Raw genomic sequence first — 14,131 nt, 5'->3', positions numbered from 1 at the left:
ATAGCGAGGTGCTGTATATAACGCTAAGGATGGCTATATCCATAATCATTTCACTCTGAATAGTTTTATACTAAGGTCTCATAGTTTCCCAGTCTCTCCCGAATTACAAACTCTATTTACACTTCCCACCATAGCTAGAAAATGGATGTCACAAATCACCATGCCGAGCTGAAAGTTTTTTTTTTTTAATTCAAGTAAAAGTACTTCCAAAAAGTGACCAAGTAATGAAGCCTTTCTTAGTAAAGTATGTGCTTCATGAAAATACTGTAAGTATTTGTTACCTGGACAAATATTTTTATACTAAAAGAAAATAAATGTATTTAGATTCACAAACCATATAAAATTAAGAAATTAATTTTTAAATAGCCACATATTAAATATTATAAAAGCAAAATATATGTGTCTGAATAATTTACATGTGTAAAAATCATGCAAAATTAAATTTACTGATCCAAAACTTTGAAAAAAGAATTACTCTAAAGAAACAAAAAGAAACATTTAAGCTCAAAATTTGAAATTTAGAAAATAAAATGAGGTAGGGGCTGGGAAGGTAGCTCAGTTGTAGAGCACTTGCCTTGCAAGCATGAGGCCCTGGGTTCGATTCCTCAGCACCACAAAAGCAAAAAGAAAAAAGCCGGAAGTGGTGCTGTGGCTCAAGTGGCTCAAGCACTAGCCTTGAGCTGAAGAGCTGAGGGACAGGGCTCAGGCCCAGACTTCAGGCCCCACAACCGGACCACCCCCCCCCCAAAAAAAAAAAAGAAAAGAAAATGAAGTATACTCTTTAGTTGACTTAATTAAGTGTAAATGCTCTGTATATCAATTTTATAATAAAAAATGTTTGAACGAAAAAAGCAAAAGTACCCATTGAACAATGGCAACAGCAAAAGCATCAATAGTTCTTATTTTGAGTGTACAAAAATATCGTTGGAATATATAACAATGTTCCTTCCCGAAGAAATGTACTCATTACCTCATTTATGTAACTGTAACCCCTGTGTACATTATCATTACAATAAAATTAATTTGAAATTAAAAATAAACCAAATAATATACCAATTAAAAATTCTTAGAAGCCATTGGTTAAAAACATTGTAAAAAACTCCCCTAAATATCCAAGGAATATACTTTGATGATACTATTTAAATGCTTCAAATTCAGCAGAAAAGCAAAAAGTTTAAAAACTGTTACAAAGTAAAGTAATAAATCAGAATATATTACTATTAATAATAATCATATGACAAATTTATAGTGGTAGTAAAATATGTAAGAAATGAGGCAATTTGCCATTCATTTGCACTTAATAAGTGAGAAAGAATTTTCTAGGTCTTTTTAAATTATCATAAGTTTAATGAAGAAATTATTCTGTCACCTCATATGATAATCAGACAAAGCTGATATTAGAACAAAGAACAGATTTATTAAGGTTTTGGATGTTAATGTATATACTTATTTTGGTTGTGGAAAATGTGGCGATTTCAACTTTGGGTATATTTTTCTTGCAGGCCGGCATCATATCTGTGGTTAATTTTAGGATAGTGGTTCTCTTTCCACAAGAACTTGCACCTGATCTGTCCTTTTAGCCTTCCCATCATCAATGGCATCAGAGTTGCACATCAAATTTTCTAGCTTGCTACCTTGCCTGGCCTGCATCCTCAGTCCTTCCAATCTTAGTTTCGAGATAGTGCAGGATGGTGGAAATGATCCAATTCACCCAGCTATAGATTGAGAAATAAGTCCACTAAATTTTGGCCTGGGTTCTGTCCTCAAGCCTCCTAAGTAGTTAAGAGTAAACATGCGATACCCTGGTGCCAAGCAGTAAGAATATTTTTAAAGCAAGTAGACATATATATATATATATATATATATATATATATATATATATATATATATACATATATGACTTAGGCTTGTGAATACCTCAGGAAAAGAATAAAAGAGCAGTGAAGCGCAGAGGATAGGTAAAATTTTAACTAGCTACTCAGAGGCTGAATAAGCTTAGCTAGCTACTCGGGAGTCTGAGATCTGAAGACCACTATTCAATCATGAAAATGAAGCGATTATCTAAAAAAAAAAACACAACAGGATTGTAGCAGTGGCTGAAGTATTAGACCAATATCCTTGGGCACAGAAGGTGAGGAATAGTTCCCAGGGACTATCAAGCCTCAAGAATGATGAATGCATGCATGAGCATATGCACATGTTCGTGTGCGTACTCGTACATGCATGCACACATATACAAACACAAATGAATATTTCAATGTGAAGTTATTTATTTTATTATACCTTGCTGTACTTTATTTCCCTGTATGAGTTCACAAATTAACAAAATCAGCTAAGGACCTATTTACATAAAATTCCTCATATTTCTCTAAAATCTACTCTCTTTTTGGAAGCCTGCTTTTATTTGTCCCAAAAGTAAATTATTCAGGAAGTCAACTCATCACTCTCAAGTCTATAGTATTAGATGATTATTTAGGTTCCTCCTAGCAATATGATTTTTTTGAAATCCTGCTTCAAGCAATATATTTCTTTCACTAGAAGAGAAACCTCTGTCAAACAATTAATAATAGCTTATTCTCCTCCTGGCATTCATCTGTAGTTTTATTTTCTTCATATATTTCATGATCTCTCTGTGTATGCCAAAGTCTGCGCTTAGCATGTGTATACCATTCATAGATACTGAAATTGCTTTGGAATAAATAATGTTCACCCTGACTATCTTGAAAAAGAAGAATTGGTTTCTTAGCACTTTAAGTAAGAACTTGAGGGAAAGAAACAAAAGGAAAAGTGAGGAACAACTCAACACATAGATTCAAATGAAACAAAACAACCCAAGACAACAAAAATTAATTCAGTACTCAAGAACCTGTAGGAAATGAAAGATTTTAAAAAAATCAGCTATGACAAGCTTATGAAATTCGTGACTACATGGAAGTGCACTGTTGGGAGGATAGTGGCTAAAGCCCAGACTGAACAGAAAGTTCTGTACACAATGCCATGCACCTGTTATTCTAAATTCCAGGAAGAATAACATCAAGTGCACTGAGACCAAGTTCATACACAAGTAGGAAGCTAGTTTCTAGCTGAAAAATAATCAGGATAACTTAGGGCTGGGGGCATGACAAAGTGGTAAGAACATCCATTTAAGGGGCACAAAACACTCAATCAAACTCTAGTATTAGGGGTAAAAAAAGCTATGATTTAAATAATTAGAACAATTGTAATACTTGAGTATTTGAGTGGAGAAAAATCCATTAGAGAGATAGAATGAACCCACGTTCCAATGCTACTTTAGTGATAATATTTAGTGGTACTTGAGACAAAACCGAGTTATCTTGCAAATGAGCATGGATGTACACTTGGGTGATGGAAATACTCTACTTACAGAGGTGTAAATTAGATTTTTTTGGGTAGATTGTAGTTCTTGAACTAAGAGCCTGGGTGATGCTCTTGAGCTTTTTCTCTCAAGGTTCCTACTCTAATACTTTGAGCCACAGTTCCAATTCTGATTTTCTGTTGGTTGTTTGGAGATAAGAGGCTCATGGACTTTCCTGCCCAGGATGGCTTCAAACCATGATCGTCAGATCTTATCCTCCTGAGTAACCAGGATTCCAGGCATGAGCTGTGGACGTTTTTAATAATTCAGTAAATTGTATAGTTACAGAAGTTATAAATTATCACTGTAACCTGTGTAATATATGTGTATGTATAGATCAATGCATACAGTTACAAATATATTGACATATATTTGAATCTACAGTAGATTTATGAAATCATCCTTCATTATAAAATAAAATGGAAGCTTTAGTGTGGTCTTGTTTGTAAACATTTGGGTAAATGCCCAAAAGTGGGATTGCTGGGTCATAGGGGAGTTCTATGTGAAGTCTTTTGAGGAATCTCCATACTGCTTTCCAAAGTGGTTGAACAAGTTTACATTCCCACCAATAATGAAGTAAAGTAACTTTCTGTCCACATTTCCTCCAGCATCTGGTGTTGTTAGAGTTCTTGATTTTTGCCGTTTTAACTGGAGTGAGGTGATATCTCAATGTTGTTTTGATTTGCATTTCTTTTATGGCTAGGGATGTTGACCATTTCTTCATGTGTCTATTGGCCATCCTTCTTTCTTCTTCAGAGAAGTTTCTCTTTAAGTCTTTCGCCAACTTATTTATTGGGCAGTTGTTTCTTTGAGGATTTGTTGTTGGGGGTTTAATTTTTTGAGTTCCAAGTATATTTTAGATATGAGACCCTTGTCCATTGTATGGCTAGTAAAGAACTTCTCCCAATCCGTGGGCTTTCTATTGATCTTGCTAGCTATGTCATTTGCCCTGCAGAAGCTCTGCAACTTCATGCAATTACATTTGTCCAACCTTTCTTTGATTTGTTGTGTTTCCGGGTCTCTATTCAGAAAATTTCGGCCTGAGCCAAGGAGACCTAGGGTTTCTCCTATTCCATCCTGTAATGTTTTCAGAGTGTCTGCTTTGACTTCAAGGTCTTTGATCCATTTTGAGTTGATTCTGGTGCAGGGTGATATATAAGGATCTAGCTTTAGTTTTCTACATGTAGTTAACCAATTTTGCCAGCACCATTTACTGAAGAGGTTGTCTTTCTTCCATTCTATTGTTTTAGCTCCCTTATCGAAGATTAGATGGCTATAGGTCTTTAGGTTCATTTCTGGGTTTTCAATTCTATTCCATTGGTCCTGAGGTAACACTAAAGCTACCAGCACAACAATGTTTATTGCAGCATTATTTACCATAGCTAAGATATTGAACCAACCCAGATGCCCCTCAATAGATGAATGGATCAAGAAAATGTGGTATATATACACAATGGAATTCTATGCCTCCATCAGAAAGAATGACATTGCCCCATTTGTTAGGAAATGGAAAAACTTGGAAAAAATTATATTAAGTGAAGTAATCCAGGCCCAAAGAAACATAGGTCCCATGGTTTCCCTTATTTGTAATATCTAGTATATGTATGAGTCAAGTGGAAAAGGTCAGATAATGTGATGTCAGGAAAACGAACCCTTAGATGTGTATTTTAATGTTTTTTTCTTTCATGCATGTGTTTCTAACGCATTTATAAGATTATCTCTTTGTTGCTTTGTATGACCCTCCCCCCAATATAACCCCTGCTTTCACTATTTTTGATGTCAGTATAACTGGTGGAGGAGATGGGGAAAAACCAGTAGTTTAAGGATACAGGTGGACCTCTTGCAACAATGAGAAGTACAAGTTGTCATGTCCAAAACGAGCTTTCCAACGTCGGTGGGGGGGAGGGGGGGAAGGAGAAGTATTGGGATGGGGGGAGGGGGGAGGCTGGGAAGGGATGTGAAGGGTAAACAAAGGAGGAGTCTGCAATGCTTGGTAAGAAATGTACGCATTATCCTGCCCATGTAATTGTAACTCCTCTGTACAGTATGTTCACAAATAAAATAAAATTAAATTTAAAAATTAGAATAAAAAAATAAAATGGAAACAATTTTAATAAGGAGCAAAACAAAGGGAATTGTTACACGTTACTACTTGTTGAATGGAAGATGAATTGTGAGAATCAGTTTGGGAAAACCATCTCTACTTTAACAAAATGGATAATTGCTATTAATTTCAATCAACTTTGGTCGGGGGGAGTATTGGATGAGGGGGCGGGGGGAGGCTGGGAACGGATGTGAAGGGTAAACAAAGGAGGAGGCTGCAATGCTTGATAAAAATGTACTCATTATCTTGCCCATGTAATTGTAACTCCTCTGTACAGTATGTTCACAAAAAAAAATAATAAAAAAGAAAAAAAAAGTGTAGGGAAAAGTTATATAAAGATCCATTACACTTAAATCATGATTTATTGAATGGAAATTCCCCTGTACAACTAGTTAAGATAATAAAAATATAATTAAAAACAATGGAGACATCTGATCTTAAACTGTGTTCTCTTAAACCATGAGTCAATAAAATAGTTTCCTCCTCAGAAATTTTCTTTGCAGGTATTTTCCTCATAGTGACAGAAAAATGATCAATGCAATGAATATCAATACATGACATTGCACATCAGAAAGAGACATAATAAAAATCACAGTAAAAATGTTAGAATTCACCACATGATAAAATACCAGGTAGAATGTGCTAAATGCTAATTGATTATTTTTCCAAGTACTTTACCTATTGTATCTAATTTAATTCTCAGAATAATTTCATAAAGTGGACCTACTTACATTTTTAATTCTCAGATGATGATATTGAAGTCTTCAGATTTGTAATTACTAGTACAAGATTGCACACATGGTAAGTGTTAGCCTGAGGTCCATCCCCGACTGTATCAATTAACCTCATTCTATTTTATGACTAAAATTCTAGGAAAAATTCCCAGAATTATTGTGTACACTCATAATATTTCAGTTTATCGTTGTTAGAAAATAGGGAACTGTAATATGAAAACTCGAAGTTCAGAATCAATGCATACCTCCCTGGTGAAAGGAACTACTAAAGTATAACATTCTTGATTTCTAGGTCAAAATAGCAGAAATCATATTCTATCCCTTCACTCAACACTGCACTGCCTGGGGAGCCTAACTCTGTTTAACACTGTCTTACTGAAAGAATGACCTCCCCAATTCCTGATGGAAACAGACTGCAGATCTTATGGACCAATCATTTCCAAATTGTAGCTCAACTAAATTGTTTACCATTAGAAGTTTTTTGATTGCTTTTTATACCCAACATTTTGAGACAAAGGTACTACTTTAAAATGCTATTAAAGCAACACTGATATAAAAATCACCTTTGACCCCATATAAATAATTTACCTTTAATGTACCCAAAAATGCAGTCTGACCTATTATTAATGTTAGGAATGAGAGGATAAAAAATCATAGACAAGAAGGCCTAAGCATGAATTAAAGCCTCTCCAACTTGTGAATACAATTGGTTTAAAAAAGCATGAATTAAAGCCTCTCCAACTTGTGAATACAATTGGTTTAAAAAGACATTAAGTGCTGGGAAGGTGGCTCATTGGTAGAGAGCTTGCCTTGCATGCATGAAGCCCTGGGTTCGATTCCTCAGCACCACATAAGCAAAAAGAAAAAACCCACAAGTGGTGCTGTGGCTCAAGTGGAAGACCACTAGCCTTAAACTGAAGAGCTGAGGGACAGCGCCCAGGCCCAGAGTTCAGGCCCCACTACCAGACTCCCCCACCCCCGAAAAAAAGAAAACAATACTACTATATTTGTTCAAAATTTCTTATGATACTGAAGATTCAATTGTAAACTGTTAACACTTGAAAATAATTCATTTTCTTGGGAGTAGGAAACAAAACACAAGATTAATCCTAATCATTTTCAAAGACATTTATTTATACTACAAATTCACTCTTATAACTACAAAGATTCTAAAAATAACTGAAGCATAGTGTCACGAAGGACATAATTTAACTTCATCATATACATTCAAAGGACTTTGCTAATAGAAAATAAAGTTATACTAATAATTAGCTCACCCAATTCACTTCCATTCTTTTATTCTATATCTTTTATTTTCGTAAAAAACTGGCTTTTCATAAAATGATGCATAAAAAGCCTATATACCCACTTACATTTTCAGATTTTAACAACGTTTATTTTGAAATGTCTTTAGCTGTATAGTCAATGAACCGAAATAACAGTAAAATATTCAAAGGGTTTTCAGAAATTGCAAGACTCGCTCTGGGATGTTATTTATATTGGAAAGGATATTCAAAAAGCCTTATGTGTTAAAGTTGTGATAGTTACTCCCACAAAAGTACTATTAATAAAGAAACCTTTGTATGTATAATACAACTTCAAATGCATCCACAATCTGGAGGTGACACATGCTTTTTTTTTGTTTTTGCAATGTATATCTAACAAACATATCCACAATACTGATTTTCAGTAAATATGATGGGATATTCAAACCTAAAAAATACGGGGTTTATTATCTTAGTGTGAATAGATTCAATCTTACAAAGAAAGTTATTTTCAACAGAAATCCGGAAAGAGTTTATCCACCTTGAGTTTCACAGGAATAACTGGAGAATAATACCTGTTTGGTCAAGTTGGTCAAAATTACTCTATGAGTATATCTTAAAAGTATATCCAATTTAAGAGGTCAAATACATATTTTGTACTGACAGTCATCTTACAGCAATAACTTACTACCTAATTATATGTGTATCTTCTTTCCTAGCATATACTAAGAGCTGAAAGTGATCTCTTTTATCTAAATTAATGTGTAAATGCTTTGATTATGATGATGTTATTATTTTACAAATAAAATGTACAGAAGGGTGGTTCCACTGAAATGACAGGACGGAACACTGATAAATAACAATATTGCAACATAGCTCTTTTCAGCCTCACTGTCCACATTGGCAAGCAACATTGCAACTGCACACACACACATACACACACACACACATGTGCGCACATGTACACACACATATACATGAATGCCAAATTCAGGGTTTATTGTACATAAAAGTTCAATTAAAATATTAGTGATTAGGAAAAATGATAATTTGACTTATTACAAAATAATACATAATCCAATCACCACGGTTGTTACATTTTACCTGTCCACATGTGACCACTTAATTTCTTTTTAGTTCATTCATTCATTCATCATTCATTAGTTTGGTGTCAATACTGGAGCTTGAACTCAAGGCCTGGCTCTGTCCCAGAATTTGTTATGTTTTTGTTTTTGTTTTCTCAATGCTAGCATTTTACTGCTTATACTACAGCTCCATTTCTAGCTTTTGCTGGTTACTTTCAAACCAGAATCTAATGGACTTTTTTGTCTGGTTTCAAAGCACAGTCATCAGATTTCGTCTTTCTGATTAGGTAGGATTAAAGACCTGAGCCACCCGTGTGGCTCTTAATTTTTCCTGTACATATGTAATGCACATACTTAGATAGTAATTTAAAACTGAGAGCATAGAAGCAAGATGTACAGTGATGATATTGTCCTGTCAGAAATTCAAGTTAGTAATGTAAATTTCTTCTTTAGACCATATACAAAAAATACTTAAGAAGAAATCTGATGTTGTGTGTGTATATGCGTGTGTGTGTGTGTGTGTGTGTGTGTGTGTGTGTGTGTGTGCTGTTGCAATATGTTCCACATATAAGCACTGTGCAGCGGTGTCCAGCCATTCACAGTTATTGCATGAATATCTGCCTTGAGATACCAACTCATGGGCAATGTCTAGGTGTCCACTCTAGGCTTCGCGATGAAGAGGGGTATACTCATCCTCATCCCTAGTATTCATGTAAGTGGCCCTTTTGGAAAGTACTCTCCACACTGTAGTAAGCTGCAAGACAAGCACTCTACCACTGAGCCAACTTCCCAGCCCAAGGATTAAGATTCTTGTCTGTAATTTGGTCAAAGCTATGTCTCTTTACGTAGGTGACTAAAAATATATTTACTAATTTCAAGTAAGTACATAAATTCTATTTCCATCTCTTTTAAAAAATAAAAAAATTGTTTGCTCTGTAAATTGATTAGAAGCATGGATTTTGTGGCTAGCTAAGTCATTTCACATCTGTATCTGTTTTCCTCTTTCTCTTTCATGGTTCTCATAGACAATATGCTTGCTCCATAATTATCCTAATTTATTTTGCTTTTATATTTTTAGTTGCATCATTTCACTTTCTGCTCTGCCATTTCCCAGAACAGCACCACATAAACAGAAAAATCCAGAAGTGGTTCTGTGGCTCAAGTTGTAGAGCGCTTGCCTTGATTTGAAGAGCTAAAGGACAGTACCCAGGCCCAGAGTTCAGGCCCACAACTAATTTTAAAAAAGAATCTAAATACTTGATAATTCTACTAACAGATCTGACTGAAATCAGTTGAATCACACTTTTCCTGTACGATGAAGGAATAGGTCTCGGCTAGGAAAGCAGCTACAGAAGGCAGGCAGATTGTATCTGTGACAAAACTTTGTGGAAAATGGAATCAAGGATTAATTACTGGTGATTCACTTGCACTTGAAGCATGATTCTGAACTATTGCTTGCTGATTCTGAACTATTGCTTTGATCATTATATTTTCCAAGAAGAAAAAGTGAAATTTAATTGATAGTAAAGGACTACTAATGCATTTTGACTTCTCATTAAGCATCTTCAATCATCAAAATCACTTGAAGGCAATAGACAGGACTATTTTTAGATGAAAACAAGTGTCTTTAAAAAAACAAGAATTTAGGTAGTCATACAAAGGACTTCTATTTTACTATTGCATTATACATTTTTTCTAATGTTGGATACCAACATTAGAAAGCTACTAGAGAGCTCTTAAAGCCCATATCTTGAATAGTGAGTTCTCTTACACTATAACATGATACTTCCCAAATCATTTACAAAGAAGGCATTGTTTCCTATTTTCTCATTCCTAGAATAAGCTGCACATGAAGACACCAAAGGTCCTCATGTTCAGACAAGGAACAAGATGAAAAAGTGAGGAATGGTATCAATTTCAAGAAAAAAAATGTAGTAGGATCCAAGCAAATTTCTTCTTTGGGATGCCGAAATTAATCTGCTTACTGTGGTGTGAAGACTACTTTCCAAAAAGGCCACCCAGATGAATACTAGGGATGAGGATGAGTATACCCCTCTTCATATGGAAGCCTACGGTGGACATTTAGACATTGTCCATGAGTTGGTAGCTCAAGGCAGATATTCATGCAATAATTCTGAATGGCTGACACCCCTGCACAGTGCTTATATGTGGAATAATACCAGAGTGGCAGATACCAATCCCCAAACTAAAGGCCTCTTGTTCACCTTGCATGTTGCTGCTGGGAATAGAAATCGAAAAGATACTCTGTTGAACCATTATATCAAACAAGGTTTGAAGAACAGGTTGGAAGAAACTGCATTCAATATTGCCAAAAGGATAAGTATGTATCACTACCTCTTTGAAGTTGTGGAAGGCTGTACAAATGGTTCTCATAAGTCGTAATGGTTTGGTTAAGTTTCTTAAATTTCAAAAATGCCAGTCCATCCTCTGTGGCCCTACAATTTTTTTCACAATACAAAGCAACAGCAATACCTTACTTTAGAAATTCATGGATTCCATGGTATTCTTCCAAGTGCATTGCCTGACTCTGATGTCAAAATGTATTCAAGAGATTTTTGTATACATCTATAATGATTTCTGCAGAGTTTGTGATTTTTTTAATCAGAAATAATTTTAACTTATCTGTTGAAATGAATAGTATAGAAACTAAAGATGTTCCTGGTGCTTTTGGGAAAAAAGTATATCTATGTTTGTACAATATCCATAATCTATTTCATTCGCTCCTAGATATAATACTTTGAATTCTACATTTTTATATAATGTATAGTTTCATTAATAAATATGTCCTTTCAGATTGCATTACATATAGAAGAAGTTTAAGATTCCTTTTTTCCTAGGTCCTTATATTATTTTATTTCTTTGGGATAACATGACAATGTTATCTAATTTCAAGTTTTGTAAAGGTTATGCTATGTAAAGGCCTTTCTAAGGTGAAGACTTAATACACTGATGTCAAACTAACATTTAATTCTATGAATTACATATATTGTTACACTTGTATTTTTGTAATCAACTTTTTAATAACTGTTTTTATATTTCTTGCATCAGAAGAATGAAAAATATGGAATACTTCACAAATTTTCATATCATCCTTGTGCAAGTGCCATGTTAATCTCTGTATTATTGTAATTTGGGTAGACCTGCTGCTGAAGCATGTAGTACCCTCTAAATTTAAGTACTTAATGATGCAATCTTTATACAGGCATATATCCACAGTTGCCTATTTGTAACAAGGAGCTGTTATTGTTCCTTAAAATGAGAATGATCTTATATCTCTAAAATTCTGTGTACAGTGGAAATGCTTATATCATTTGGTCGATTGCTCATATTTACAATTTTTTTGTCAATGACTATTTTGTCGTTTTCATTTTAAATTTGATCATACTTTGAAGCCTTTAAAGCTAAGTCGAAAGGTGATGGCTTTTCAAGTACTTATTTATCAACTGAGTTAGCTTTGTAGAGCTAATGGATTCAAAGTAAGACTTGCTTGAGAGCTACTTCTAAACTTCTGCAGCTTAAAATTTCCCAAATAAGGTCTTGCTGGCACAAATGTCTACCTGAACCTTTACCCTTCTTCCTTGTAGGAACAGACCAACTAGAATATCTTACACTGACAGCATAGATTGTCTTACTGGAAAAAAACTAATCTTAGTTACAAGGGATCATAGAGAGATGAACAGTTCAGAAAGAATTGTTCAGAATGGAAGGTATTTTATCAAAATATATTTGTTTATTATACTTATCATTTCAAAAGTAGCTAAAGCCAAGAAGGTAAAAAAAATTTCATATGCATGATTACCTACTGTCCTGGCCTGTCTATCATCCAACCAGGCAGGAACTTACACTACTGACGCTCTATCACCAAATATTTCCATAGCTCCTGGAAAAGTCCATATGTTTCTCCTCGATATTAGGCCTTAAATTGGTAATGTTTTAATCACAGTGTTTCCTCTTGCCTCTAGGCTGTAAATCTACAAATAGTAAAGATTTAAGTCTAACTCTACCAAACACTGAGGTAGAGATAATGGAATAATACTTTAAAACAGAGTTGCCTTTGATTCCCTAACCACAACACAACAATGCAAAACAATTTTTATATTATATATACTTATATATTTTATATTTATAAATATAAAATATGTGCTGATTTTAAATTTCACACAGTGAATCTTACTAGAATTGATAATTTGACAAATATATTGACATTTATTCTGATAAATAGAATGGAATATAAATAATCAGATTTAGGATATATATTAGAATATAAAAAGTATCAATGCAATATCTTCGGTATAAACTTGTGATACGTTCTAAGTGTTCGTGATCTTCTGAATTCACATGGTAAAATAACAGTATTGTTTTCTGCTAATCTATAACGGATTTTACTCTGATGCTCTGGTTTATTGTTTTAAATCGCTGGTCCCAAAGTGTTTTTCTCCATATTTCTGAAGCATTCTTACTGATTATACCCAAATTTTGCTGATATGATGTCTAAAAGCTATTATTCTTCTGAAGGACCAACGGATCCGAAGATACCAGTTCCCAGTTATCTGTATCATCAGATAACAAGTGCAAGACTTTTCACATAGGCCCATGCAATATGCCAACAGAAAATAATTGAAGTTCAATTTCTCATTTCCTATAATATTTCAGGACCCCAATTCCTTACAAGAATTAGCAGAATTCAATTGTGACATGCAAGGCAAATTAAAATGAAAGATGAGATCACAAAATCTGAGAGAAAGTACTGTAATTCAAACTTTCAATTTACAGATGACCAGGCCATATGAGTGAACAAAATTACAAATGAACAAGATTATTTTTAATACCCCTCTCCTAATGATTAATGAAAGATTTCAGTGCAGCCAAAAAATAGTTTCTGTAATGATAGATCCATAAGTGGCCTAGCAAGGCTAGGAATACTTGATTTAGAGGTGAAATATAATTTAGAAAAACATTAATTGAGAAGATACTTAGTGCTTCAAAACACTGGTACTTCAGTAAAACTAGGTTCTGTAGTATAAAAAAATGTTGTCATTCTCAAACCAAAGATAACATATATTTAATCTCCTGAAAGTATATTCATTTTCAAATAAACTATTTAAAATCACATTTGCCAAAATAACACTTGACAAGTAGATGATAGTGACATTACAAGGTTTTCAAGTGTAAGGAGCTAGTTACAATAGAGTTGATTTACGTACCCAGCACCAATAGCAAACAAGTTCAACCATTCATCCAAGTGTAGAAATAGTACTCCCCACCATTTGTGTTGTTCAGTAGGTGCCTTCCAGAAATGTGTTAAATAGATCAGCCTCCCATATTTCATACCCAAATATTAGCTAATAAAGTAAATTTTAAAATTTTATCACATAAGAAGGTACATTTTAAAAAGTCACTAATAGTTGCCTTATCATGTGTTGTTTTATATTTTCCCTATCTGTCTAACATAGTAAGAAATATGACTTTAAGTTTTGAATATGGGTACTGATGAGAGATGTGACGAAAATAAAATCTGTCTTTTATTTCTGTCATATTCCTCTAAG

At 34.1% G+C, this 14,131-nt stretch overlaps 1 long non-coding RNA gene and 1 pseudogene across 1 annotated transcript in view; both read right to left on the bottom strand.

The window, feature by feature from the left end:
- The window catches only part of LOC138830204 (uncharacterized), a 51,317-nt gene that overhangs the window by 21,369 nt on the left and 15,817 nt on the right, over positions 1–14,131 (bottom strand). The gene's annotated exons all lie outside the window — the stretch shown is intronic.
- LOC138830218 (U6 spliceosomal RNA) lies at positions 11,641–11,740 on the bottom strand (annotated as a pseudogene).

Source organism: Dipodomys merriami, unplaced genomic scaffold (assembly GCF_024711535.1).
Source record: "Dipodomys merriami isolate MVZ:Mamm:240054 unplaced genomic scaffold, mDipMer1.0.p SCAF_186, whole genome shotgun sequence".
Classification (NCBI taxonomy): domain Eukaryota; kingdom Metazoa; phylum Chordata; class Mammalia; order Rodentia; family Heteromyidae; genus Dipodomys; species Dipodomys merriami.
This window is presented reverse-complemented; position numbering and strand designations above follow the sequence as displayed.